The following is a 9,929-nucleotide window of genomic DNA, read 5'->3' as shown; positions in this document are numbered from 1 at the left end:
ATATACATTTATCCAGGGCTTACCTGTAATGCTGTCCATTCCAAAGTGTAGACTTCAATGCAAGGATCGATATTAATTAAAATCACATTGGGGCAGGTAGGAGGGTTGCTAATCCAGTAGTAATCCACCTTCAAGTGTACACTAAATAAACATATGCAGATATAAGGGAGGACTGGACTGCACATCCTAATTTTAAACATAATATGCTACCATGCTGAGACTTGTAGTGCCTTGCAGAAAAAAAGAAAAGAAAATGCAGGTGCACACGCCAAGCACTAAGACCATTTATAAGCTTAGTTTAGCCAGTATTAGTGAAAACAATATTGTGAGCTGTGAGGTGGTCAAAATTGACTGGAAATGGCTGGAAATTAATGTTATTGATGTTAATAACAAAATCAGGTCCAAGTTACATTATTTTTATCAATTTTAAAGAAATCCAAAACCAAAACCGCCCTAAAACATTTGAGGGTGGTTTTATCAAAACATGACAATGATTTAGAACTAAAACCAAGAAACGGGGGTCTGCGCACATCTCTAGTCCTCATACACTCTGGTGTGCCAAATAGCCCCTCTTGGAGCGCCAGGTCCCAGGCAACTTGGCCATGCCGAGCGTCTTTCTCGCTCAAATTGTGCATCTTATTCTCATAAATAAAACAACTGGAAGTTACTCTGCTAGATTACACAGATGAATTTAATGTGCAACATTGTACACTTGTGTGTGAATGAGTCTGAATTTGTATATGAAGTGCTACAATGCAGCGGCCATGGCATTTTCTCACCACAAGTTACAATGTGCTTCACCTGCGACTTTGCATGTGTTTAAAGTGAATTCCTGTGCGGTTAAAGTTGCAGCCCAGCGTCTCTAGTACACTTTGGTGTTTTGCTGCATTTGTAATGTGAATAATTTAAATGCAAAGTTTAAAGAAAAAGATGGGATGCTACTGTACACCTCTCAGCTACTCAGTCGCACCAGGCGTCCTGCGCCGTATGGCATATAGACGCTAGGTGTAAGTGGACACATCTGTAGATATCACATTTTTTGTTATTATTCTAAAGAATTATTGTATAACACAATGTAAAAGTTGTTTACAATATTAGAATTAGTTATTGTGACTAACTTTACTTCAGATTTATGAAAGCTATGTAACTAAAATTGTACTTATTAAAATTTTTTATATTTGTATTTATTTAAATTCTAAAATAGAATAAAGGATCCCTTATTGTGCTGGATTCAATTAGCCGTGGTTAATTACCGCGGGCTAATTGACCTGCTAAAGCTATTCAATTATAGCTCGCAATCTGCAGTTAACACGGATTTTAGTTCGAGCCTCAGGAGTGAGTTAATGCACATTAGCGGGTAATTTACCACGCAATAAAAAGGGGCTGTAATTGAACGTAAAGCCCGAGGCTACCTCCCTTTTCCTGGCACTGTAAAGTAGCGCATCTAAATGAATCTGGCCCATAGTTTAGGATGCATCAATAAGACGCTAATATTAATGCACGCAGCCACAAGCAAGTATAACTTTTTTATTCTGTTTATTTACACTTATCTAATACCATACGCAAGAATATAAAAGGTACTTTTGGAAATTCAATATCATGTAATTGTAAGTGATGTATCAGGAATCCTCAATTGTAGGTATAAATGGATCAGATGAATCCATCTTGTGAATGAGCATATTTCCAATAGTCCTCCAAGTTAACTGGAAATTACTGTATGTATCTGAATCCACTAAACTTTATACATATAGCTCTGAAGTTCCATTTTGCTTAAGGGCATCTAACTGGTAATAACGAGATATAAAACAAAAATACATTGTACAAATACAAAACATATAAAAATACAAATTCCATTTACAACTAGGATGTGCGCCTGGACCAGTTTTGCTGGATTTGGTTTTGGCTTCGATTCGTCGTCTGGTTTTGGATTTGCCAAACCGCCATGACTGGTTTTGGATTTGGATTGTTTACAAAAATTTCCAAAAATACTAAAAACACATAATTTGGGCATTTTTTTTGTTCCTTCAGTTCTTTTTAACTACTTCCGGAAAGGAACCCTGTTTTAAATAAAGTTTTTTTATATAAATTTCAAACAACCCGGGAGAGTCCTCATCCTTGACAAAGTGTCTAGAGACACGAAACGCATTGGAGAGTACTGCAAGTGGAATCGGGAAGTAGAAGTGTGACATCATCATATAGAGCATCAAGCCAGACGAACACCGCTGAACAAGAGACATCCAGCCGGGGGACAAGCAGCAAGGAAGAGGTAGGCAGAGGTGGGGATAGTTAGTTAGCTCACCCTCCCAGTACTATCATGCAATTTAACCCTAAGTCCCCCCCGAGAGCCCCTAACCTAAAGCAGCTCTCCACGCCCGCCGCCCAGCTTACCTTCGTTCGGTATGCCAGGCGTTGGGCTCCAGGCGTAGGTATAATGACAGTCATCGGGATTTTGACACCTGTCATTAGTACAATGCCGGGATTTGACAGTCGGGAAGCCGGCGGTCGGCATTTCGACTGGCGGCTTCCTGACTGCATCCCTTCCATAGCTAGGAGCTTCTGTGATTCTGGGCCTGATTCAGCAATGCATGCTAGGGAGTGGGGAGGAGGCGTGTCACCGCCATTGCGGGGGAGGGAAGAGGCCAGGATCTCCATTGGGTGACGGATATTTCCTTGCCTCTTTCTCTAAGATGCAGTCACCGCAGCCGGTCGCTGGCACTCAGATTAACGTACGCTGTGTTCAATGCAGCTCGGTTAAGTAATGCATAGGGGGTGTGATGCCTCATGTGCATTACCATATCTGCAAAGGATCGCAATTACAAAGCTGCCTGAGTGCAGCTTTGCAATTACGATCCTTACAGAATCAGGCCCTCTATCACTAAAATTAATGATTACATTGTACAACAAATTAATACTTTTAATTTGTTTACTTTCTAAAAATAGTCATACATCACTAATTTGAGGTCCAGAAAAGCTAAAATGATTTCAGAATGTTTTTACGAGCTCTATTTTTTGAGCTACACTACTTGAACTATACTGTATGTACATTAGTAATATAGTCATAGTGAAAACCTATTTTAAAATAATCTGATATTTTCTTGATAGAAAATAAATAACAGTTGTTTTAATTCAATCAATCACAAATAAGAACACAAAACGAAACAAACATACAGCATATGAAACAAACATGCAGCATACGAAACAAACATACAGCATACGAAACAAACATACAGCATATGAAACAAACATACAGCATACGAAAGTGCTATCGAATATAGTGGCCTATTCATGGGGGTGCTTTCTCTTGGCTTGTCACTTGTCCTCCTCTTCTGGGGCATCTCTTGTCGCTGTCCAACAGTAGTGATCACCTACCCTGATATCTTTGTTCCATTGCTGAAATGTCTTGGTGGAATCGCTCACTATGCTTGTCACTCAGTGCACCACAGTTATCTTGTGTGGGTAATCCCGTGAATCGCATATACTTGAATAGGGGAGGGGACAAATAACTGATTCATTTAATTGGGTCATTAGGCCCCGCCCTCTCTGCGCGGAACACAGATAGCTGGTATGATTCTCTCCATTCTGCTCACTTCACTAGGAATACCCCTACATCATCATAAATGGGCTATATCTCGGAACTCGGAGCTAACTGAGAGTTTTAAATGTCATATTCATTCTTTCAACGCTGAAATCAATTAGAAGTAACTATTTTCACATCGGAAACATTTTTCATTGTTGTGCAGTGTTATTGTATGTTGAAGCACAGCATTATATGCACCATTAAACCCATAATGATGAATAAATAGGATTTAGTTTCACAACTAAAAAAAATAATGGCAAACAAAATGTTGTTAATTCAGCTCAAATTTTTGCGCTTACTTTATTGAAGACATTAAGGTGTAAAAAGTAATTCAATAATTTATAGAGATGTTATAGAGATGTTTCTGTAATTACCCCACGCAGGTTTAAAGCAGTGAGGCAAGGGTAGTCTACACCACGAGCAGGTGCAGTGTTCAAATCTACTGACTAGAACGCAGCTTTTCCATTGTTGACTGGGAAGCGCACGGTTGCCTCCCTGTTGATGCAATAGATGGTGCCATCCAGCGCTGTGCATCTAAAGGGAAGCTTGCTGCCAGGGAACGTTTTTCTGTACTCTGACCACTTTTTGGTTGCTGTATTGTACTGGACGATGGTGACACAGTCCTTGCGTATGCAAAAGTTATAGAGAATGCAGCCATTTGCCACCATGTCGCAGGGACGGCCCCAGCAGGTTTTATAAGGACATTTTGTTCACCGGTCACGGCTGGGTTTGTATTTGAAGAGCCAGTAATCAAAATCTCCACCTGTGATATAAATTTTTCCTGCACATGCGGCAGCTTCATGCACTACTGGAAACGAGCCTTTGGGTAGGGGCACAGCAAAGGTCCAGGTGTGTGACCTTGGATTGTACTTCTCCATAGTATGTAAGCCCTTTCCTATGGCGTACAGGAAGCCGTCAAGCGGGATGAGCTTCAGATGGAATCTTGCCTGTAACAGTGGCGCAAGATGGCTCCATATTCCAGTGAGAGGGTTATAAACACATGAATTTGTTGGAGTATACTGTGCCCTCATTGGTCTTTTATATGCCTCCTGTAATGAACAGGTAGTTATACAGAGTGCAGATGCTGCACCCTATCAGGCAGGCTTCCTCTGGGATGGTAGTCATCATTTTCCAGCTGTTTGTTTCCATTCTAAGCGAGTAAAGTTGAGCTCTGTCCTGAGACTGAGCTGCCTGCTCTGAGCAGCCGATGTATGTACTCTTGTCAGATGTTCTTCTCGCCTCAACTTTACACAGTGAAACCGTTCCCGTCATTCTTCTCTGGAGAATCAGCTTTCTCTCTGAGCCAGTCAAGCATCCATAAATGGCAGTCTTTCAGCACATTCAGGTAGTTGTCACTAAGTAAGGTGTAGATTGCTTGTAGAAGCCCTAGCACACGGTTATTTCTTGCCGACTGTAACATTGGTAGGTAGCTTCCCAGTGTCAGCTGAAACCTCTCTGCTCCTTCTCTACACTGGAGGCGCTTTGGAATGGGAATGAAAATTCCTCTTGCAACTGTCTCAGCTGCTACATTCTCCAAAGGTTGCAGATGTGAGGAGTAAAATTCGGTCAGCAAACCTGACATCCTTTGTTCCTTTGTCTCCTGGTGATCCCTGGGCCTGTATATGTAAAATTATATGTTAAATATACTATACTTCGTATAATGTATATTATAACTGGTTAAGTGCTAATTATTGACTGGCCACACTTGCTCTAAAATCAAGCATTTGGAAATCCCCCTCTAGAAATACTGTGTTTGCCCCTGAGTGGATCTTACAATCTATATTCCCTATTACATGTACATAGATACACACACACACACACACACACTAAGGAAAATGGATAATCCAGAGAAAACCCATGCAAGCATGGAGAGAACATACAAACTCCACACAAATGCAAGAATTGAGCTTGTAACATCAGCACTGTGAGGCATACTTGCCTACCCTCCCGATTTGGTCGGGAGCCTCCCGAAAATCGGGTGCCGCTCCCGACCTCCCGGGAAGGCAGGCAAGTCTCCCGGCAGCTGCCGACCCCTCCTGCCCCCCACCGCAATAACAGGAAAATCCTCAGCAGCGGGGGGCCTGTGACGCGATTCACGTCGAATCGCGTCATTTTGGCCCCACCCCATGCTTCACGCTGCCTGTAATATCGGCAGCGTGTAGCGGGGGCGGGGCCTAAATGACGCGATCGCGTGGCTCCGCCCCCACTCCACCCACAAACTCTTCTAGTCTGGCCGGCCCCGCCCCGTTTGCTGGCCACGCCCCCCAGTCAAACCGATCTGGCTGCTCCCTCCCGGAAGGGGCAGCCAGATAGTCGGCAAGCATGCTGTGAGGCAGTAGTGCTAACCACTACAGCATAAGAAAAGATGGGACCAGAGTGCAGTCTCGGTGCTGGTTCCATCCTCTCTCGCAAGCACTGTTGCCTAGTAGACTCTATTACTGAGCCATAGTCTACAGTACATGTGCATGTCCTTGGGAACATGGTGCTATGCTCACATTATCCTTCTGTTTTATTTAAGGATAGATTGCAGGCTGTCGGTCACAATATTTCACAATCGCTTGCTAAATATAATAATGATAAAGATATGTGTAAAACTGTTTATCCACACACAAGAGGAAATAACACTTTTAAAATTGTACAGGCTAGTGAATGTTCTGCATGTGTTATTCATGCAGTTAAAATACATTATGTTAAATTACAGGGAGTGGGTTTTACTTTCTGCACTTTGAGAAGAAATTCTAAATTTTCCATGAGAAATGTCATTTCATGCACCACCTACCACCAAAGCTCAGCTCCCAGGAGGATAAATTACCTGTTTGCATGAGCAGAAGAACAAAGAGTAAACTAGGTGTCTTCTAGTGAAATTGCATTACTGAGCAGTCATTACTAGAGCGCTTATTTGCAGTAGACTTACCTCATGAGCCCAGGTCAGAGCTGAGGTTAAAAGTCTGAGCACTGCATGCATTGTGTATATCAGTGCCATTTACTGCTGTTACAGGCTGGTCTTTATGCACACCATCTAAATAAGTAGGTTTTTCTCAAAGCAATATGATGCTAAAATACTTATTATTACTTTACGAAGGAACATTTATTTTTTCGCTCATCCTGCTGGCCGCTCACGCTATTATTTCGACAATTTCTTTGTGCCATATTTTTGAAGAAAATGTTGCATATTGTTTCAGGGGGTAGGAGACCCTCGGACCAGGGCCAGTGCTAGAGTGTTCCGTGCCCCCTGCAAACTTTACATTTGTTTGCACCCTCCCCTCCATTTTCTATAAAGGGACAGCGTGCACCGCAAAAAAGGGTGTGGTCTTACTAGAAAGGGACGATAGTACCCCCCGTTGAGAAACCCGGTTGTTTCCACGCTTGCGTTTTAAACTGCGCAAGCTATCCAGGTTGGATTGCTGGTCACTTGACCCGGGTATCCAACCCTTGTCTCTTTTATACCTACTGTAGCAGTAACCCGGGTTAACCCTGCAATAACCCAGGATTTAGCTGTGATGTAAAAGGGTTATTACTTATTAGTAGAAAAAGAATATATTAATTTAATGGTGTCATACAACAGAGGATATGTCCTTGTCAGTGTTATTGATAAATGCAGAAGTTGTTTTTACCATATGAAATAAATACAAAAACAAAATGCAAATACTGTACATATTAAATAAATTAAATGAAATACAAGCATCTGTTGTTTCCCTTTTAAAAATCAAATGGGAAACGTATTTTGCTCTGCAGTCCAAATGAAAAAATATCAATTAAGTAATCCAAATAAACGGTCACGACATATAATATAGTAACCACACTAATTACGTAATTAATTAATCAGCTGGAGAGATCAATCCGCAATCAGCGAATCAGTAGAAGCTAGATTGTGCTGCTGATTGTCTTCATCACATTTTGTATCATTGTACCAGTCCTACAGCACCTGGAAGTGATACAGCTCCTGTGTGTATATGTATTTACTACCCGATCTAGTTCAGTCACAATTACATGAGCATGTGCCCACTGTATTTAGTCCATGTAGTTTTTGCCTTTATCATATAGGCCAAGTTATTCCTGAACCAGCCCTGACATCAAATTAATAGCATTCACATTAAATAATACCTCCAGTTAACCACAACATTACATGAATATCCCCCACATTTGATAGAGACCCCACATTGTTAAACACATTGTGGCTGATGTAAGTTTGAATGTACAACTGTTTTTGGAAAGTATCTTGTATGCATTTGTACTGTACATGCTCCATAACCGAGCACACACAAATACTGTATGACGTTGCTTAGTCGAACACATTTAGATTACATTTATACTTGCATCTTAGGAGGTGTAACTGGACTGTAATGGGACATTCTCACAGAGGCAAAGTTCAGAGAGGGCATGTTGACAGCACTGCATTATACACAGAATGTGGAATAGAAAATGAGGACAGGTGCGCAATGTGGTCTGTGTGGGATCTATATTTGACTACTGAGCTGCTACACTGAGTGGGAACTGCAACCCACTAAACAAATAGTAATATAGAAAAAGAGAGAAGGTAGTGCTGATAGACAAATACAAAACAATGTATTTCACCACAATAAAAAGCTAAGCAATGGCAGCAATTACATAAACCAGTGTTTCAATTCAGTGTGCTATAACAATAAAAAGACAAGCGGTTGAATCTGACACGATTATAGCAATAGTCTCCCCAATATGACACTTCCGAGTTATAACTGTCCAGAAGGTAAGAGGGGTATTCAATATGAAACGTTAACTTCACTGTCGAAGTTAACGTTTCATATCGGAGTTTTTACCTGCTTTAAAGTATCGGGCGCGCGCCCGCTTATCCCCGTATTCAATATAAAATTAACGAAAACGGGAAACTCCGAAGTTGGATTTGCGTAAAGTTACGAATTTTTCCTTAAAAAAACTGTAAGACCCCCCTAAAATTGTAAAAACATGGGGGATTACTATTGGTACCCCCGTTTAAGCCTTTAAATGAAAGTCGGGGATTTAAATAGCCGCAGCAGGTGTTTTTTCCCGACATTGAAGAAGTGATGCAGTAGAGCACTTAGGTTTTTTTTTCTAATTTTTTTAAGTGGTCCCATCACATTTGGGGTACATGAAAATGGGTACTAGCATATTTTGATGTCCCTAAAGTAAGTGTTTAAAAATTCTGCATTTGTGCACCTGCCGCTATAAATCTATTCTAGAAAACATCTGCCGCATACTTGCAGTATAGCCCTGAACCTATTTCCCTATTGTTAATCATTTTTTTCCCATTTTTTTTTTCACCCCAATTTTTTTATTAATTTTTTGGGGTGTCCCTATTTTTTTTTTAAACTTTTTTTGACAGTTCTTTTTTAAATGTCATTCCCAGGGGTGCGGGCTATTTTTTTTAAGCCTGCACCCCTAAACCCCAATTTTGCACTTTTTTTCGACACCTATGCAATGGTGAAAAGTTATCCTCGTTTTTTATCAAAGACTTTTCAAAACTGCGATAAGTCTTTGAAATTGAACACGGTGTAAAAGTCAAACCTGCGATAATGCTGTCAAAAGTGCGATATTAACGCAAAAACAATGTTTTCGCTCCCATATTGAATACCTCTGTATGTGTGAGAATCTCACCTAGTCGGGATCATTAACAATGTCCAATCCGATATGGGGAATAAAGTATCTTTAGTATATTGTATATGCGGCACAGTGCAATGGGGTTGGAAGCCGCCGGAGTGTGCAGATAATCGAGGGTGCCGTGGTATAATTCCCGTTTGGTCCTGTGGCTCACCTCAGCCCGAAATTGGCTTCTTATAAAACAGTCTCCGTTTGGATCTTCCTAGGTGGTCCCCGTAGTGAGCTGTGTCTACGGCACAATGAAATTTAAAGCTTCCGTAGTGAGAAGGCGTCGCAGCACAGTGGCCGCCTGGTCCTCTGGCTCACCTTATCTTTTGGCTGTCAGCAAAAAACAGTCTCTGCTTGGGGTTCTCACCTGTTACCAGGTGTATTATTTGCTCCAAGTATAGACCAGTGCAAATGCACAAAGAGGTTAATGCTGATATCTGAAGTAATCTCCCAAATGCAAGTTAGTAACTACACATCTAATGCCTATTACAGACATAGGGCTCAATCCAATATGGAGCAAGTTCCTTATAGTGTGAGTTTGTGCACACTTCCGGCATCGCCAGACACACACATTTTGTATTTGCAGGCCCATAGAGATCGGACCGCGAGGAGGAAAATTTCTATACATTTGCAATGTCAACCCGCTTGATTCACTCCTAATTGGATTGAGCTCTACTGTATAAGTCTTTGAAATTGAACACGGTGTAAAAGTCAAACCTGCGATAATGCTGTCAAAAGTGCGATATTAAAG

The 9,929-nt window shown here is 41.2% G+C and overlaps 1 pseudogene; it reads right to left on the bottom strand.

Moving 5' to 3' along the window:
- Nucleotides 1–3,927: 3,927 nt before the first annotated feature.
- Nucleotides 3,928–5,159, bottom strand: LOC148500903 (kelch domain-containing protein 7B-like; annotated as a pseudogene).
- Nucleotides 5,160–9,929: the final 4,770 nt, after the last annotated feature.

The sequence above is a fragment of the Taudactylus pleione genome, unplaced genomic scaffold (genome assembly GCF_031769625.1).
Source record: "Taudactylus pleione unplaced genomic scaffold, aTauple2 ptg000541l, whole genome shotgun sequence".
In the NCBI taxonomy this organism is placed as follows: domain Eukaryota; kingdom Metazoa; phylum Chordata; class Amphibia; order Anura; family Myobatrachidae; genus Taudactylus; species Taudactylus pleione.
Note: the sequence above shows the minus strand (reverse complement) of the source record. Positions and strands in the feature narration are given on the sequence as shown.